This window comes from Hemicordylus capensis, chromosome 3 (genome assembly GCF_027244095.1).
Source record: "Hemicordylus capensis ecotype Gifberg chromosome 3, rHemCap1.1.pri, whole genome shotgun sequence".
NCBI lineage: Eukaryota > Metazoa > Chordata > Lepidosauria > Squamata > Cordylidae > Hemicordylus > Hemicordylus capensis.
In genome coordinates this window covers 258,612,000-258,632,748 of record NC_069659.1, presented here as the reverse complement: position 1 = coordinate 258,632,748, position 20,749 = coordinate 258,612,000, and positions in this window count along the sequence as shown.

Here is a 20,749-nt window from a genome sequence, read left to right as displayed (position 1 = left end):
AGAGGGAGCAGGAGGGAGAGGGAGGGGAACAGGAAGGTGAGGGGCGGGAGGGGAGGGCAGGGAGCAAGAGAGAGGGGAGCAGGAGGGAGGGGGCAGGGGAGGGGCAAGAGAGTGTGGGGCAGGAGGGAAGAGGAGGGAGGGCAAGAGAGTGGAGCAGGAGGAAGGGGGAGGGAGGGCAAGAGAGAGGGGAGGAGCAGAAAGTGTGGGGCAGGGGGGAGCAGAGGGGGAACGAGGGCAAGAAAGTGTGGGACAGGAGAAGGGGGAGGGAGGGCAAGAGAGAGTGGGGCAGGAAGGAGCAGCCAGCCCCAAAGAGCGCACAGATGCTCTGTGCGGGTAGGCTAGTAAGGAAGTAAAAAACGTAATAATTACCATGAATGTGGTGATTTAACTGGTATAAAAAGAAAACAAAATGCATCACAGAATTAAGGTGGCCCCAGGTGGAGTCCTGACAACTACATCAAACTCGGGATGAGTTCCAAACAATGGAGCTCCAAACAATGGAGCAAGCGGGGATGAGAATCTCTGGGCCACCAGGGTCTGGAGGGGATTCCAAGGCACCCTCCCACCCTTCCCCCAGGGAGCCCCCTTGCCCCTTCCCATGCCCAACTGGCGAATGAAGCACTTGCTGGCTGGAAGCACGAGGTGCACCCCGCTTCTTCCCAGCCAGTATCCTTGAAATGCTGGCCGGCTTGAAGCATGTTTCCCTGCCTCACTCCCAGTGGAGACTTAATGGTGGGGATGAGCTCCCTCACCAGTACTGACCATACCCTCTGCATCTGATTTCAATGCAGTGGCATGGCTTGTATGCACATATGATCAACACAAGGGAGCCCCTGGCCTGACCCACATTTAGGGATTGACCCACCATTAATTGTCCCACAATTGTGCTTGAAGTGTTTCAGCATCTCTAGTTCCAGGTGCTGAAACGCTTCAAGCTCCCCCAGCCGAATTGTTTCATCTGGGGGCAAGTGGGCACTTTAAAAGGTCTTACATGCCCCTCCATTGCAGATCCGTTTCTCCCTGCTGCCCCAGAGAGGCGCTGTTTGTATGAAGCAGCTGGGCTCTCTGCTGGCTGCACTTCCTTAGAAACATGAAGTTCCCTGTTCCCAGCAGGAATTGGCATCTGAGCATGGGTGGATGCCATATTGAGCGGTCAGCAACAGTGAGCACTCAAGATGGCGTCTGCACAGGATCAGACATCATTTTCTGCTGGGAACAGGGAACTGCCTGTTCCTAAGCAAATGCAGCCAGTAAACAGAGAGCCTGGCTGCTTCATACAAACAACGCCACTCTAGGGTGGCGGGGGTGGGGCAGCAGAGCTGCAATGGAGGGGCAGGTAAATCCTTTCTTCCTCCTGCCTGCTCTTCACTGCCCCAGATATGCACAAAATGCTCTGTGCACATCCCTACCCACAATCAGCACTTGAACGTGTTAGCCTGGGACACAACAGCATGTACACAGGAGGGCTGGCTGGGGGTTGTGTGATTGCTCCCAGAGCATCCCTGCAGTACCTCCTTACATGTGTGCTTCATTAGTCAGGACATCAGCCAGTGGACAGATGTACAATACAATTATCCACATGTTATGTTCAACACTTATAGCAGTATACTTCATAGCCGTATCCTGCTTTTCAAGGAGCCTATACGCATATTCTCTTTTAAAATGAATGCATATACAGTATGTAATTCACATAAAAACAACTATGTGTACAGACCCATGAACATACGTACAACATAATGTTTGAATACGGCTTTTGTTAGTAGGTATTCGTTGAAAAATAAATGAGAAGGGATATTAAACCTAGGACAGTCGATTCTTAAATAACACAGGACTATTCTGATATACTATAACTGTTATAGGAGATGACTGCATGTTAACTTCTTGGACAAATAATATGGGTAAATAACTATCTTGGTGCATTAGCAAGAAATGCAAGGAATGTGTTCTTCCACAATTATGATTCCCTATAGTGCAATCCTAGAGCCTTCAAAGAACAATATTACTTACGTGGGAAGGCCCAAATTGGGTCAAAACTAATTTACTAGCAAGCTTCCAATTATTGCAGGAGTGGGACCAATAAATGGCTTCTGATTTACAAGCCAGCATATTTAAACCTGGTTTATCTCAGCTCACTTTAGTCTCTGAGTCACCCTAAGCAAGCAAGTCAGAGCTTGGAGTGAATTCAGATATTATTATCCCAGGATTCCTATTTATACAATTAGTTTAATTTAGTCATTTTCTTCAGTGGAAAACTGAAGATCAAACATTTACTTTAAACACATGATTGGGACAATGCTAGGACCCAGCCAAACCTGGACTCAAAGTTTCCACTAAGGAGTAGGAACTGACCCCTGCAGTAGCCTTTGGCACAGTCCTGATCCAACTGCCCTCCCTGCAGCTGTTATTTGTCTTTGGGCGGGGAGTAAAGTTCCCTACCAAAAACTCTTGAGTAAATTTAGTAGTCATGGGAAAAGGGGACAAGTTCATGTGTGGATTGGTAACTGGTTCAGGGACAGGAAACAGAGCGTAGAAAATGGACAGTTTTCACAATGGAGGGAAGTAAGTAGCCCCAAGGATCTGTACTTGGACCAGTGCTCTTTAACATGTTCATAAATGATCTAGAAGTTGGGGGGGGGAACAGCAAAGTGCCCAGATTTGCAGATGATCCTAAATTATTTAAGGTAATGAAATTCAAAACAGATTGTGAGGAGCTCCAAAAGGATCTCTGCAAACTGGGGGAGTGGACAACAAAATTGCTAATGCAGTTCAGTGTAACTAAGTGTAAAGAGATGCACATTGGGCCAAGAAGAAGAAGAAGCCAGTTCCGCATATACACTGATGGGGTATGAGCTGTCAATGACTGGCCAAAATAGAGATCTTGGGGTCGTGGTGGACATCTTGTTGTAAATATTGACTCAGTGTGTGGCAGCTTTGAAAAAGTCAAATTCCATGTTAGGGATCATTAGGAAGCCGATTGAAAATATCATAATTATATATCATGATATCATAATTATAAAACTCATCTATGGTGTGGCTACATTTGGATTACTGCATTCGGTTCTGATCACCCTATCTTAAGAAGGACATTGTAGAACTAGAAAGATGCAGAAGAGGGCAACCAAGATGATCAGGGACCTAGAGCACCTTCCTTACATAAGCACATAAGAACAGCCTTGCTTGATCAGGCCCAAGGCCCAATCTAGTCCAGCATCCTGTTCCACACAGTGGCCTACCAGATGCCACTGGAAGCCCACAGGCAGGAGTTGAGCACATGTCCTCTCTCCTGCTGTTACTCCCCTGCAACTGGTACTCAGAGGCATCTTGCCTTTGAGGTTGGAGGTGGTCTATAGCCCTCCAACTAGTAGCTGTTGATAGACCTCTCCTCCATGAAGTTATTCAAACCCTTCTTAAAGCCATCCAGGTTGTTGGCTGTCACCACATCTCGTGACAGAGAATTCCACAAATTGGTTATGCATTGTATGAAAAAGTACTTCTGTTTGTTGGTCCTAGATTTTCTGACAATCAATTTCATGGGATGACCCCTGGTTCTAGTGTAATGTGAGAGGGAGAAGAATTTCTCTCTATCCACTTTCTCCACACCATGCATGATTTTATAGACCTCTATCATGTCTCCTCGCAGTCGTCTTTTTTCTAAACTAAAAAGCCCCAGGTGTTGTACCTTGACTCATAAGAAAAGCCCTTGATCATCTTGGTTGCCCTCTTCTGCACCTTTTACAAATCTACAATGTCCTTTTTTAGATGTGGTGACCAGAACTGTACGCGGTACTCCAGGTGTGGCCGCACCATAGTTTTGTATAAGGGCATTATAATATTAGCCATTTTATTTTCAATCCCCTTCCTAATGATCCCTAGCATGGAATTGGCATTTTTCTAGCATGAAAATCCTAGCATGGAATTTGCCTTTTTCACAGCTGCCGCACATTGAGTCGGCACTGTCAATGAGCTGTCCACCACGACCCCAAGATCCCTCTCCTGGTCAGTCACCTTATGAAGCAAGGCCACAGCATCTGGAGCTTTTTAGTTTGGAATAGAGGCAACTACAGGGAGACATGTTAGAGACGTATAAAACTATACATGGAGTAGAAAGAGTGGACAAAGAGAAAATTTTCACCCACTCTCACAACACTAGAACCAGGGGTCATCCCATGAAACTGAAGGCCAGTAAATTTAGGAACAACAAAAAGAAGTACTTTTTCACACAGCACAAAATTAATCTATGGAATTCTCTTCCATGGGATGTAGTGATGGCCACTCACATGGATGACTTTAAACGAGGCTTAGACAAATTCATTGAGGGCAGGTCTATCTGTGGCTTCTAGACTGGTGGCTTCAGGCCTCCTCCAGCCTCAGAGGCAAGATGTCTAAATACCAGTTACGGCGGGGTGGGGGTCAACAGCAAGAGAGAGCACATGCCCTTACCTCTTGCCTGTGGGCTTCCCAGAGGCATCTGGTGGGCCAGTGTGTGAAACAGAGTGCTATTTCCAGAGGAAATGGCAGGCATTGGCAAGAGGTTTGATCCAGATCTGGCCCATGGCAGAGAATTAACCTAACTTCCGTATGCTGTGGTCCCAGTCTGCAGGGGGATCCAATCCTCCTGCAACCTACTGAATAAAAAGCAAGCACATTTAAAACAACCATCTACTGTGACCCCAAGAAAGTGATACAGAGCTGAGTGCAGTGTTCTCTCTAACAAGGATTCCCAGATGTTGTTGACTACAACTCCCAGAATCCCCAGCCAAAGGTTATTGCAGCTGGGGATGCTGGAAGTTGTAGTCAACAACACCTGGGAATCCCTGTTAGAGGGGAAAGTAGCTGAGTGTCTTGTGAACATGGAAAACTCACAAATTATTGGGTGGTTTATGATTAATACTGGTGGTTTATTAATCATGTTCATTCCATTACTATGCTGTAACAGTTCCATTCTCCTACCAAGTTATATACGAGTGAAGAGCAAGGAAAGAGGCTGAACCAACAGAACTCGTACCCTCTGACATTTCACAGACGAAACAGGACACTTGGGTAACACCCATCTCATTCTACTGCCATAGCTCCCCTCCAATTACATAGTGCTGAAGGCTATACTCCACCTTCTCTGTGCTGTGTTCATTTATTCTGAAATACCCTGTGAAAAATACTATCCCCCACTGATTTAAAAAGCCAAGAAAGTGTCTATTCTTTTAGTTGAAGACATGCCAGGAAAACAAATTTAGCCTACAGTTCATTATCAACAGCTGAAAATACACTTTTTGTGTGAAATGGCAGGCTATATGGCACCTTAATATATTGTAGCCTAGGATGCAATTACTAGGAGAAGGCAGTAGGGGGCAGGGGGCAGGTTTCCTCGGTAATCAGGAGAAGCAGTGGAATTGTGATTGGAGTCCTTGGTGAGAGAGAAGGGTGAAGGAAGAAGAAGAATGGAACGAAGGATACAGAAGAAGCTGGGGTGGAGACAAGGACTTAAAAGGGAGAGACATTCCAGTTGACACCGTCCTGTAAAGGTTCCAGAGTAGCAGAGAACAATATTCCAAGCGTCAGGCCTGACTTAAGCTTTGGGCGACCTTGATGGGACTGTGGGAAGGGGCCCTCTGGAAGTGGGAGAAACTGTCATTTGTGTAACGGTCACTGTCTGTTTGTTTACATGGTACTTTTTGTGACCACTTATTTATTGATTCCACATCTGCTTCTTACTTTTGCCCATACATTCCGTTAAACTTACTCTGCTTGTTAGATCTCCTTAATTTCTGAAAGCTCGGGACCCATTACAATACACATTATACTGGTGCAATAGCACAAGTATAGTTTAGCGGTAGGGGTGTGCAATTCGGGTTTTCGGTGATTCAGTTCGGGACCCGAACCGAATCACCCCCGAACTGTTCTGTGCCCGAATCTGGGCCACCCGAATCACCCCTGATTCGGTTCAGATTCGGATTAAATCCGAATCTGAATCGATTCGGGAAGGGAAAATGGGGCCCAGGGGGCCCATTCAACCAAATCCATTGATTTGAATGCAAAAAGATCTGAAGTGATGTCAGCCCGAATTTTGGGTCCCAGAGGCAAAATAGTGAGGTGGGGTGGTAGTGCCTAATGGTTGGAGGCTACCACCCAAATTTCAGGGGAATTGGGCAAAGGGCTTATTTTTGGGGAATTTTTGAAGTTTTAGTGTCTTTGGGGCAGTTTGGGGCATAGAGTGGGATCTGGGTGAAAAGAGTGGGGTGGGGTGGTATTGCCTAATGGGTGGAGGCTACCACCCCAATTTCAGAGTGATGGGGCAGAGGACTGATTTTTGGGGAATTGTTGAAGTTTATGCATCTGTAAGGTTTTCCCCCATAGAGAAGCATTGAGGTGTCAGCAAATGGATAGCTTCACACGGGGGGCAAAGGGGTGGCCTAGAGCAGTGTGGGGTTGGTGGTAGTGCCAGGTAGGGTCAAGGAAGCTACCTGAATTTTTTCAAAGGATTTGGGCAGAGGGCTGATTTTTGGGGAATTGTTAAAGTTTACGCGTCTTTAAGGTTTTTCCCCACAGAGAAGCATTGAGGTGTCAGCAGCCCCATAAGTGCACTTGGGGGGTGCTGGGGTAGCCCAGAGCGAGTGGTAGTGTAGTGCACATAGGGTGCCAACCACCCCCATGGGTGTGTGGATTCATAGATAGCTAACTATCATAGAATCCACACACAGAATACCTCTGAAACAACAGAACCCTGTACCCCATGGGTTAGAAACCCATGGGGGTGGTAGCTAGCTATCATAGAATCCACACACAGAATACCTCTGAAATAACAGAACCCATGGGGGTGGTTGGCACCCTATGTGCACTACACTACCACTCGCTCTGGGCTACCCCAGCACGCCCCAAGTGCACTTATGGGGCTGCTGACACCTCAATGCTTCTCTATGGGGGAAAACCTTAAAGACGCGTAAACTTTAACAATTCCCCAAAAATCAGCCCTCTGCCCAAATCCTTTGAAAAAATTCAGGTAGCTTCCTTGACCCTACCTGGCACTACCACCAACCCCACACTGCTCCAGGCCACCCCTTTGCCCCCCGTGTGAAGCTATCCATTTGCTGACACCTCAATTCTTCTCTATGGGGGAAAACCTTACAGATGCGTAAACTTCAACAATTCCCCAAAAACCAGTCCTCTGCCCCATCACTCTGAAATTGGGGTGGTAGCCTCCACCCATTAGGCACTACCACCCCACCCCACTCTTTTCACCCAGATCCCACTCAATGCCCCCAAACTGCCCCAAAGACACTAAAACTTCAAAAATTCCCCAAAAATAAGCCCTTTGCCCAATTCCCCTGAAATTTGGGTGGTAGCCTCCAACCATTAGGCACTAACACCCCACCCCACTATTTTGCCCCTGGGACCCAAAATTTGGGCTGACATCACTTCAGATCTTTTTGCATTCAAATCAATGGATGCAAAAAGGCGGGAAATTCAAAGAGATGTCATCCTGAATCACCCGAATTTTTCGGGCCCGAAATTCAGGTGATTCGGCTTGGCCCCAAAAAATGTTGGGGGATATTGGGGGTGATTCGGTTTGGACCCGAATCACACGAAATTGCTCGTTTCGGGCACAGATCATTCTGTGCCCGAAATTTTTTGCACATCCCTATTAAGCGGGAGAGTGTTTTCAGCAGTCCACCATTATAGGCCCCGGAAGGCTGGCATTCCCTGCCTGCTGCCCAGTGTCCACCCCAGGGTTGGGATGACATCCGTGCATGTGCAGATATGCATGCCTCACCCCAGCCCGTGGCAAGCTGGTGTTCCAAGGGCTCAGATGACCACTCATGTGCAGACTTGGCCATGCACGGAGGCCATCTGAGCCCTGGGGGCAGGGCAGCTAGCAGGGAACGTTGGCTGGCCAAGCACCAGAACATGGAGCACACCGGAATGGGTGAGGTTGTGTGTGTGCACCTGTGCGTATGCAGAAGATGTCCCAATAAGCGTGCTCTAAGCACATCTCTTCATGAGAGGGGGGTATCGTCTGAACCAATGGGTTCCAGTGTCCCATGTGACAATGAAAAAGAAAACGGATCTCCTCAATATTGCTCTGCTTCAGTGAATAGGAGTATAAAATTAAGTGCATGCTGGGTTGTGGGAAATGAATGGAAAATGAGAGCACAGGGGTGGTGGCATTCTTAAAGAGACAGGAGAGAGTGAAGGGGAAGGAGAGGCCTGAGAGAGAATTACTGGTTCTTAAGGAAAAACGATTTGAGGCAGATCCTTTCCCATGCAATGCTCTTAATGACTTCTATTCATTTTAATGAGGCATGCATAGGAGAATAGACTGGTCAATTCTCCTAAAGGCTAGAGAGGCATATATCAGGGGTGCTTTGGGGATAGGATGTTTGGGTGGCTTGTTGGATTAAATAATCCATGGGTTCCTTTAGGGTTTTATAATTTGAAGATTCCATGCAGTTAGAATTTTCGCAAATGCTTCTGACAGGGAGGTGTTCTCCTCCACGTCAGTAAAATAACAATAAACATTTTAATTATGCTCAGCTTATAATAGTGTTTTGCTATGCGATTAACCATGTTTGACCATTAAAACAACTAGTTAGTGCAGAAAATAAGATTTATGGATTTAAAAGATGAGCAGATAAAAGTAGTTAATTTGCAAGCCCTGATTAGGACCAAATACTGAAACAAGATTAATATATCATTGGAAATAGTAATGAAATTCACGAGATAAATTACATTTCTAATATAGTATTAATGATTCCATTTCCCATCCAAGCCACAGAATCCTCTGCTATGTATGTTGTGGCTAATGAAAAATTAATATACATCTTGAAAAGATTTGAAATAATGATATCGACAATCATTAATAGCAACCTATTCTAACAACTTAAGAATGCATCATTATCCTTTATGGAAAGTGTTAGGATTCTCCACTGGGATAAAACCCAGGAAACATCAATCTTAAGGAATCTGCCCACTGCACCACCTGAAACTGCTAGCAGCTGTGAAGTTATTGTGTCTATAATCACATTACTGCTACAGCTTTTTGCCTCCCATTGATCTTTTGGTAGTGCATGGAGAGTCTCAGAGAAGACAGGAACTATATCACAGTAATAATCTCTTGGGATTCTTTGGTAGATCTTGACCAGAGAACACTTTTCCTCTTATATCTGCAAATATCCAGCTCAGCTTTCTCCAACCTTGTGCCTCCTGCATCCAAATTCTGTATTGACAATAGTGCCTCTTGCACAGGCTTAAACCTTCCATGCATTTTCATGTCTGGAGTCTCATCTTCCTTCATCTATCTCCCCTGGACACTCATCCTTGAATTCCTCTAGGACATTCACTGACTCCCACTCCTCTAAGAAAAGCTCTAGCTAAGCAGACTTACCGAGAAGAGATTGTTAAATCTGTAAGCCTGATCTTTCGAAGACCAGAAAGTCTTCCTGAGTCTGCTAAAATAATAATAATCACAGAATGTTAACAGTCCTATAAGAAGGTCACATAGTCACAGGTATAGTGATCCTACTAGTGAACTAGCTCACTTGGAGTGTATTGGCTCTGAAGAACAAACAAATTTGATTTTTTAAAAATGGACTAGAAATGAACAAATGAGTATTTTGCAATGGTGCCTCTCACCTCTGTATGTCTGTTTGTATGTTTGTGCATCTCCCTTCTCCTGCTGGCATGAGTAGGAGAGGTACTATTGGAAAGCTGGGTGGCGGGAGGGGGGGAGATAACAGGCTACTTGGAGAATTTGCAAGTTTTTACCTTAAAGAGAGGCTCACAATGAGGCTGCTCATGTGGAGTGCCAGCTTCTGCACGCATCCTGGTGCTCCCACCCAGCCTAACTTCACTTCCTAGTAGGGATGTGCACAAAACCGGAAAAGCTGGTTCGGCTCAAATCTGAACCAGATTTGAGCTGCCCCAGTCCGGTTCTGTGCACACTCGAACCGGACCCAGTTCAAGTTTGAACCGAGCTGATTCGAAAGGCTTGGAGGCCTACTGGTAAAGGGGACTCCAGTAAGGATTCTCCTTTACCAGTAAAGGGCAAGGGGGGACAGGGGGGCTTCTGTAAAAGTAGAGTGGGCAGGTGGGACATAAAAAGTTACCTTAGAAGTGCCACCTGCAGCAGTGGCTACAGGGAGGGTGGCGTGGGCAGTAGCAGCTCTCCCCACCACCACCACCACTGGCCTCCACCTGAGTAGTCCCAGCCTGGTTCGGGCCCTGTTTGGGCCTCTGCACAGGAGTGGAGGCCATTTTAGTGACCTCCATGCCTGCGCAGAGGCCTGAACTGGGCCCAAACAAGGCCTGAACTGGCTACTCAGGAGGAGGCCGGTGGAGATGGGGGGAGCAGCAGCACTTCTAAGGTACCTTTTTACTCTGCTCCCCCACTCTACTTTTATGTAAGCCCTTTGCCCACCCCTGCCCTGTTTACTGGTAAAGGGGAGTCCTCACCTAATTCCCCTTTACCAGTAGAGTTCTGAGCTGGCTCGGTTCGAACTGGGCCCAGTTTGGTTCCTACTCAGACTGAACCAGGCCCGATTCTGTTCAATCTGAACCCTTTGAGTCAAGCCAGTTCAAACCTGGGCTAGGCTCGATACGAAGTGGTTCAGGTCGACCACACCCCTAATTCCTAGCCTTAAAAAGTTATGGTGAACCTTTTATTCAGAAAAAGGATCAGACTCATAGATATTGTATGGCTTTGTTCACGAACAATCTTGAGTAGCTTCTTTCCCACCAGAACCATGAGTAAGCCTAATTTATTCATGTCAGGACTGTGATTCAAGTTTCTTTATGCAAGAAACAGACTTCCGGAAGAGCTACTAGCCCTACCTAAGTTTCCCCAGGCGGGTGCTGACAATGAGGAAGGTTCGGTTGTTGTGCACGCGGGTCAGGGCCTTCTCTGTTGCTGCCCCCAGACTCTGGAATACTCTCCCGGTGGTTATTCGCTCCTCAGTCTCCATCACAGCTTTTAGAAAACATGTTAAATCTTGGCTTTTTACCCAGGCTTTTGTATGATTGTCTCTGCTGCTGCTCTTTGTACTTTGTATTTTGTATTGTTTTTATGATTGTGTTTTAAATTTTTAAATCAGATTTGTTTTATATTTTTAGCTTAATATTTTAATTGTGTCATTTTTACAATCTTGTTTTTAAATTCTGCTGTAAACTGCCTTGGGATTGTTTTAATGAAAGGCGGTATATAAATCTAACAATAAATAAATAAGCACGGAGCCTTGGGGGATTCCCCTATCTGGTGGGTACTCTAGGCAGCCACCTCTGAGTCTAGAGTCTGAGCAGCCTGAAGAATCACACGATCCCGGCAGCTGTTCAACCTACTCCCCCTGCTACACACACACACACACAGAGAGATGATAGATCTTTGTTTCTTTGGCATGCAGGCGGCATGCCCACATGACCCACACTGTCAGGAGCAGTGCAGATTACTATTGTTACTCCCGGAGCGGTTCAGATCACTTGTTGCTCCTGGCAGCGGGTATCAACAGAGGCCAGGACTCAATTTCCCAGCCTCCAGATATCCCACAAGGCATAGTGTGATGAGTGCAGTGCCTTGGGGAATTCCCCATCTGATGGATGCTCTAGGCACCCATATCTGTGTCTCCTTGGGCTGTGTGCAGCCCGAGAAGACACACGATCCTGGCAGCCGGGTTAAGGGAGCCCCATTTGTTATTGATTAAATTGCTTACCTTGTTTTAACAAAATAATTTGAAACATTGTAACTTATTAATTAGTTTGCATGTTTTATTTTGTTTCTTTCCCAATCCATATTAATCTTTCTTTGCTATGGTGAATAGATTTCCAAATAAACATGATGTATCTGGTATTCTTTTTGTGTAATTCATGGTTAAATTATGTTTGAAAAGCACATCAAGTGAATTAATATCTCATGTGGTAATTATGCTCAGCTCTTCTTATTGTACAAAAGATAAATACACAATAAATTATTTAAAAATATATATTTTTTAATTAGTTGCAGGCTTGCTTTGTGCTTGTCGCTGTTTAAAACACACACCAAAGAGCATGCAGTCCAAATAAACTTTCATATGATGCTGCTTAAGGGTAACGTTTATAAATTTACAATATACATTTGAAGATAGATGCTTTGGATGGAACATTAACACAGATATTTAGCACCCAAAAGACAAGAATTAGGTTTCTGCCAATAAGGTTTTGATTTTCTCAGAGCAATCATCCTTAAATTATGCTTGAATTTACACCCTGCAGGGTTAAACAAAGGAGATAATTAAATAGATCCTTCAAAGCAAAGACCAACTGATGCGAAAGAAACTGATAGCTAAGCACATGTTTTTATCTCAAAACTGCAACTTGCCACTAAACAGTTCTTCTTTATCCTTTCTGACTAGTCTTTATGCTTGTGAAATTGGGATATGCCAATGACTGCTAATTTAATTTGTAAAGTGAAATAAATCAGCTTCTGTGGTTTAGAAGAATGTTATCAAGGATGTCAAAGCTTGTCTGATGTCTGCAGAATCAGGGCTGTGGCAGGCTGGCCTGAGGCTTGAGAGTGACTAGCTCTCCATGCCATTAGAACCAGCCACCCTAAGTTTAAAACAAGAGCTGCAATGTTTTCAATCAGATCCTAAGTATGCCTATTCAAAAATCTCACAGACATTCCCTGGTATGTGTGTTTAGGATTGCAGACTTCATCAGTTTAATTGGTAGACTAATCAATAAATACATTGGTTTATTAATCAAGTTTAAAATAGTATTTCAAGCATGTGTAGAGATGCTGTCCAGATGAACAGCCTCCCCCCAGCAATAAACAGATGTGCCAGAAGGACAATGGGACATCTACAGAAGGCATAACAATGGGCATAACAATGACATCCCCCATGCTGTTTAACATCTACATGAAACAGCTGGGAGAGGTCATCCGGGGACTTGGACTGAGTTGTCAGCAATATGCGGATGACACTCAGCTCTATCTCTCCTTGTCATCTGATCCCAGGGAGGTGGTGGATGTCCCGAATCGGGGGCTAGAGGCTGTGATGGGTTGGATGTGGGCTAATAAACTGAAATTGAATCCGGACAAGACGGATGTACTGTTGGTCAGTAGGAGAGCCAATCGGGATGAGGAGATTTTACCGGTTCTGGATGGGGTTGCACTCCCCTTGAAGGAGCAAGTATGCAGCTTGGGGGTAGTACTGGACCCAGCTCTGCTTTTGGAAGCTCAGGTGGAGGCGGTGGCCAGGGGTGCCTTTGCACAACTTCGGCTAGTGCACCAGCTGTGTCCCTTTCTCGAGAAGGCAGATCTGGCCACAGTTACCCATGCCTTAGTCATGTCACAGCTGGATTACTGTAACGCGCTGTACGTGGGGCTGCCCTTGAAGAATATCCGGAAACTGCAGCTAGTGCAAAATGCGGTAGCTAGGGTTTTATCTGGAGCTGCCCGATGGGAACACATCACACCATTCTGAAAGAGTTGCACTGGCTGCCAGTTCGTTTCCAGGTCCAATTCAAGGTGCTAGTTTTGACCTTTAAAGCCCTTAACAGTTTGGGCCCGGGGTACCTGAGGGACCGCCTGCTCCCAAGGGTTGCTGCCCGCTTGACAAGGTCATCTGAGGGAACTCTTCTCCGGGTGCCGACACTGAGGGAGGCTCGGCTGTTGTGCACTCGGGAGAGGGCCTTCTCTGTTGCTGCCCCCAGACTCTGGAATGCTCTCCCAGTGGCCATTCGCTCCTCGGACTCCATCACAGTTTTTAGAAAGCTTGTTAAATCTTAGCTTTTTATCCAGGCTTTTACATGATTGTTTTTATTGCTGCTTCTATGTGTTTTTACCTGTGTATAGTTTTTATGCTTGCATTTTATAGATTTTAAATTTGGTTTGTTTTTACATTTTTAGCTTAATATTTTTATTGTCATTTTATTTTATGTTTTTTAACTTTTGTAAACCACCTTGAGATTGTTTTTAATGAAAGGCGGTATATAAATTCAACAATAAATAATTAAATAAATACACTCTCAGAGCATCTCCTTTCTCATAGCATGGCCAGTAAAGTTTCATCTGAACTGACCTAATAACAGTAATTTAACTCCTGAAACACTCAACCAAAAGCTTGATTAAAGCTAGTTAAAAGGCAGATCATTAATCAACTAAAATTCTCTAACTTGACAGATCTTTCCTATACTGAGCAGGGGATTGGACTAGAAGACCTCCAAGGTCCCTCCCAACTCTAAAATTCTAAGATTCTATTATTAAAAGACCTTAATATCCACTTCCCACCTCTCCCCCTTAACTCTGTGGTTAATGTCATACAGATCACATTTTCTAGAGCAGGCATTGCTATACCTTATTTTGTGCAAGTATTTTTTAGCTGTTTTTACTGATCTGCAAAAACAAGTACATATTTTTCTGTAGTTATAAGATAATTCCAATAATATTCAGTGGGGCTGTTCATATGACCTACTGGGTGGGCAGGCAGGGAGAAGGCTTTGCAAACCTTGCCTCCCCCCCAGATGATCGACCTGTTGTTGGTGGGAGTGCAGAGTGTGCTCCCGCACAATCAGCCCTGCTCTGTGCAGCTTGGAGCAGGGCAGATTGATCTGAGGCTGGGGTGTTATCCCGGTCTCTGTGCATCCCACAGTGCATGGAGCACCAAGCGCAGTACACGGAGGGATTCCCCTAGGGGACGGGTGCTCTAGGCATTTGCGCCTTTAACCTCAGCTACAAGCCGGGTTTCGGTGCTGGGTTTGGTGCCATAGGCACCGCCAGGATCCAGACGGATGCCAGCGGTTCTCATGGGCAGCCAAGACCAGGCTTGGCTGCCTAAACATGGGCTTGGCTGCTCATGAGAACAGCCTCCGTGTCTGTATTTGAAAACCAGTGGTATGTTACAGTGATTTGATCAACTCCTCCCTACAGTTTAAAATTATTATCTGATTCCAACAGATGGAATATGCAAATTTGAAAGCAATGTTCTGAAAGTTAAAGTCTTTAAAATTCTATTGTCTATGTTACTGTGTAAAATTTGCCTGGAAACCAAGATACCAACAAGTTACTCAGAAGTAATTAATATTCTGAGGAGTTTACAAAATGAAAAGCAGCAAGTGCAAAGCCTTAACTGATCTTGGCAAAGGTAGCCATTAATTAAAAATTTAAGCCACTTAGAAGTTCAAAGTATTCTTTGAATTGGTCCAACACCTTTTGAGATTTGTAAACAGCATTCTGGATGAAGCCATGCAGCCTGAAATGTATTTTATAATGTTTTAAATACATTAATAATATATGTGGTAGGGTAGAGATATTGGTTTTAGAAATATATATAATCCAGCATTACAAATGAGGGAAATGATCCACAGCCTTAGGAATGCCATTAAGACCAATGCTACCCTGCTGATATTTAAATGTTCATGCTGACCAAACCCACAATCCTGTCTTAAATGCCAGCCATGTCAAGTAAGCTGTGAACATTCAAATATACTTGAAACTGTAGCAGCAAGCTCCTCACACTTCTTCCCAAATACCAATATGCGGGATTTAGAATTACCTTGCTAAATTACTGTTTTTTAGAAGAGCTATAGAAACCATAGATCTGAGGTGGTCTGGCGCAGTGCCCACTCAGCCATCGAATAAAGGATCTAACCTTTCCCAGTTGGCCAAGATGGGGCACAGGTCTGATTTGTTGCTGGTCACTTTCGTACACACCAGGACCATTTCTCCTTAAAGAACAAAGAAGCGAATGGGTTTTCTTTCTTTCTTTCTTTCTTTCTTTCTTTCTTTCTTTCTTTCTTTCTTTCTTTCTTTCTAACCCCCCCCCCCCAAAAACCCCACCCCGCTTCCAAGCTTAAAGACAGCATGATCTCCAGATCCAGCTTTTCCATTCTTACATTTTTACCAGCCTTTTTCTAAGGAACTTGAGCATGTTCCATTCCCAAATGAGGCCAGGTGAGGTCCCCACCTCTGGCAGCAGATTGCAGAGGTGGCAGATTGCCCACCAGGCAGCCACTTCTGTCGGCCCCTCCACCCAGTGGCACACAAGCCCCCATTGCTGCTGCTGCTGCTGCTGCTGCACTCGCTTTCCTTGCCCTCCTCCGCTCCTGACTTTCCAGAAGCCAAGGGAAGGAGTGGAAGAGGAAGTGAGAAGTCTTTAGTTTAGTTGTTTATTTACGATCTTAGATCAAACATCAATATACACAGAATATACACAGTAAAAAGAGAAAACAATAATGGAAACAAAGTCTAAAATGTCATCAAATATATAAAATCAGGAATCTTTGACAGTAACTGATTGCTGTGCTCTAGCTTCTCTTAGTTTGGTCAATGTATAACAAAATTTAGCAACCGCCAGGGATATTGTTGGGTCCCTGTCTTCTAATAAGCATATAAGAATTGTCTCCACTGAGTGGCTTTGGAGATCTTTCAGATACTGAGATAAAAATAAATCTCTTTCATCAGTATAAAGTGGGCAATGTAACAGTGAATGCGACAATGTTTCGGGAGCAGCTCCGCAAAGGCATAGTGTTTTCTAACCTCATAGGGTTTTCTCTCAAATTTCCCTACTAGCATCGCTGAGGGTAAAGCATTCAAGCGAGCTCTTGTAAACGCCTAGCGCAGCTTTGGTGAATAGATTGTATAGAAATAAGAGGAAATAAGAGAAATAAGAGTCCTAACTGCTTCCCTAACTTTTTTTTTGTGCTCCCTTCCCTTGGCTTTTGAAAAGCTAAAGTGGGAGCAGAGGGGAGGGAAAGCTAGGCCAGTGGCAGTGGCAGTGGCAGCTAGCATGCTGCTGCTGCGTGGGGTAAAATAGGAGGTAGCCTGTCAGTGAGTGAGGAGGCCCATGAGGTGAGGTCAAAGTGGGGACATTGGGATGGAGAGGGAACGATCAATGTGTCTCTGTGTTTGTGTATATGTGTGCGTATATGTTTCGAAATGGGGCTCCCAGCCAGTGCCACCAGGCTCCAGTGCCATACCTTCTGTGCTATCGGCACACTGTCTCTTCTGTACACTCAGCCTCCATTTATAAAGACTGCAGAACTATCAGTCAGCATCCCAGGGGTGCCTGCAAGCCCTGCCCTGTCACTGATGCACTCAAAAGCCTTGCCCCTACACTGTTGTTGCTTGTGGTGTTTGTCTGTAGAGAAGAATGGTGTAAGTGTGAAGGAGATTGTTTCTGTGACAGAAAGGCTTTTTTAAAAAGTCTTGGGAGGGCTAACAACAGGAGCACCAATACTGCTTTCTAGTGTGACATCATATGAACTTACAACTTGGAGTGATTTCAAGAACAGTCTTGAAGATATGCTCAGTAGGTGCAAGAAGAAGGAGAAGAAAGCCGTTGCATGGCAATGTACAACCTGCTTTAGGAAGTTAGGCTTCACTATTTGCTTATGTTGGGTCTCTTAAGATTTCAGGTCTGTGGGTTCTCTCAGAGTTATCCATGAACAAACAAACAAATACACCAACTTCAAATTTTAGTTCCCAAAGGTTCCTTTTGTATTCCATGTTAGAAATCTTGAGCTTCCAAAATAGTCTTAAGAGCTAATTTGTTAAAGGTTTCTTCACTAGACTTATTATTTTGGTTGTATTAGCCAGGGGTGAAAGTTCTCATGGGATATGGAGATATGACAGAGGCATGAAGAAAATTAGAGATTGCTTCAAAGATGAAAGAGATGAATGAACAAAAGAAATGTGCTCAATCTTTGGAAGCTATCAAGGTTTCCCCAACATGTAACCCACTGTGCTATTTTGAAGCAAGTATCAAGGCAAAAACAAGTTATTCTAATTTTGACATGAAAAGCAAAAATACAGTATTTTGCTAGTAGGCAGCTTATGGCTTTTTGAGGTGAACAATGGGCCATGAAACAGCTTATATCTGTGGCTGTCATACATATTCATGAAGGCATTCCAAAGAGATATTTCTAAAAAAAATGATTTAATTAAAAAATCGACTCGTGAGAACACTGCTTTCTTCTCATAAAAGTTTGGGGTGAGAATGACCTACAAAAATATACTGCTTTGCTAAGAACACTTCAGTCAATTTATGCTGTCGCATAAAGAACTGCCACAGAGAACAGGAAAAAAAATAATAAGAGAAATGTGTCTGTCAAAAAACAAAACATGTAGCTGAAGTTAATCTAGCCAAAGTTAAGCATGCCTATGCCCCACTGAAATCAGTGAGAGAAATTAATGTTCATAGTTAAATATTTTTAAGCCTCTTTGATTTCAGTGTGTGCTGATTACATACACACATCCCCCAATATGTATTTAAGAAAGATGGTGGCTTTTCCCCAAATTAGGTCTCCATATAAGTCTGCCACCCTTAGATTCCAATTGAGACTCACAGCATGTTCAAATGGCAGCTTCTCCCATCTCCGAATATGGAATCTAAGGGGCAAACTCACCTGGGAGCCCATTTGACATTCCTTTCCCATACACAGATGATTGAAGGAGGCAGGGAAGCAAGCACTAATGACAAACTGTAGCCTGGAGGTACAAATAGGGAACAAGGACACTGACGGAGACAAACTTGAGGGCATGACAACTCTCTGTAGTTGCAACACAGATAGGAATAAATAGGTGTGGGGGGAGAAGAAGGGACCCTGCTATTTTGAAATAATAAGCACTTTGCACAGTTATGGGTGTGGTCTGAATGGAATGAAGCAGCATCCTCCCATCCATACACTGACCCAGACCAGATGTATGTACCTTGTTCCAGGAACAAGAGACAGTATATAAATGAATGAAGGCGGAGGGGAGGAGTAAATTAGATGTTAAACTAGGTAGCTGTCTTTTTTTCTCTCCAGGGGGCAGACAGCAGCTGTGGGGCGGGGGAGCGGATAATCCCTTCCCCCCCCCCGGTAGCGCTGTGAGCAAATTCCTAACCCCTGCAGCTGCTTTTTTAGTTTAAAAAAAAATGTAGGGAAATCAGATCCACGGGTTTCCCATGTGATGTGCAGGTTGGCCCATAAATGCAGTATTTGCAGTGGTAGAAAGCATTCAACTTAGCCAACCTACCTGAACAAAATTGGCTGTTTCTCAGCTGGTGGTGTGCAAACAAACATAATATAGATATTGGCGTGTCATGACCTTGTGTAAGCCAATAAGCATAAAGTTCCACATCTGAATATATACAAGCATTAAACATTCAGATATAGGTGCACTTTTAGGCAACAAATCAGAAAAAAACTCACTTAACATTCTCAGTAGGCTCTGTAGTATATTTTGCAGTCTCTTATTAGTGCAAAGTGATTGGTACATGTTTAACATTTTCCATGAATTTTTAATAGGCTGTGTTGTTGTTGTCTTGAGAATGTATATAAGCAAACATACAAGATCTGCTAGTTGCCTCTAGAGAGTCCAATTTATCACAAAGGTTAAAGACAAATGACATCTAGAGTAAAGATACAAGATGCTAATCAATAAGAGGAAATGCATAAATGGCAAATGCTTCAAAAGAATAAAACAGCATTGACTTTATAAGCAGCCTTCGACCACCAGCAAGAAAATATTCTTGAAAACCCAAGATCACAATATAAACTGTTGCGATTTCTGTTTCAACAATATAACTTTGTCATAGACTCTGGGTTATAAGCCAAGTATTCCTATCATCTGAGCCTCTTTCCTACTTCTGTATTTCTGTTGTATTTATTATGGTACTCTTCCTATACATTCTCTTTTATGCCAGTGAGTAATTTATTGTTTAGGGTTTGGGAAGTCATGTTGGCATGTCCTTTAGTGATGCTGGGGGTAGGCACATTCTCACTGTGGTCGCAATATTATCACATGTAGCACCAACTGTCTGTCTGAAATGGCCCTATGAGTGACACTTCATATGACACCTACTAAGAATAAATGACAGAATAGGTTTCCCCACCATCAGCAGTTTACAATACTCACTTCAAAGTTTGTATTTCTATGAATTATGGTATATTGGTCTTGATTATCCCTGTTCACACATTATTAAAATGGTGGGTGCTGGTCCCTGTTACACAGTACTCAGGGATAGCACCTGCGAGGCTGCTGGGAGGAGGTCAGGGACCCAGCGATAGGGATGAGGAACTAAGGAGAGCCATACTGAACATGTGAACCACCTGCTTAGCAGCCAATGAATAGGAAGTTAGGAAATACATGGATCCCAGCTGAGCCACAATACCCAAGCATCACTGTATCTAGGTAGATGGTGCACTCCTGTATGCACTGTAGCTGGGTACTGCATCCATGTTTCATTAATGAATGAATACAGGGCTATTATCATAATGTTCTGATAGGCTGATTAAAAAGCAGAAAGAATAATGTATAATTGATTTTGCTGAGATAGTTAGATAAAATCAATTTTAAAGGATTTCTTCCTGTCTGTTTAGACAGATCTCTTACATGCTATTGAAATATGCCATATTTAAAAATCTTGAATGAGAGCCAGATACACAATAAATTATAGTGTGTATAATAGTTTATGAAAAATTGACTGGGGAGTATATGTATTATAATTACCTTCAGTTTGGCTTCTAACTACAGAACATTAATATTTCCTAGTAATTCTGTATTCTTTGTTACAGTTATATTTCTTATTACTATCGACTTATAATAAGACTCTTTAGGTAGAATGTTGACCTTATGTTGGAGAAAACTAGGTTAAAGTTTTTGACCACACTAAAACACATTGGGGTGGGGGGGCTGGTGAAAAGATTACCCATAGACTAATTTAAATGTCATCTCTACCTTTTGGTTGCTCTTCAATAATAGATCCAATGAGTGTAATAGGTATGTAACAGAACCACATAATTG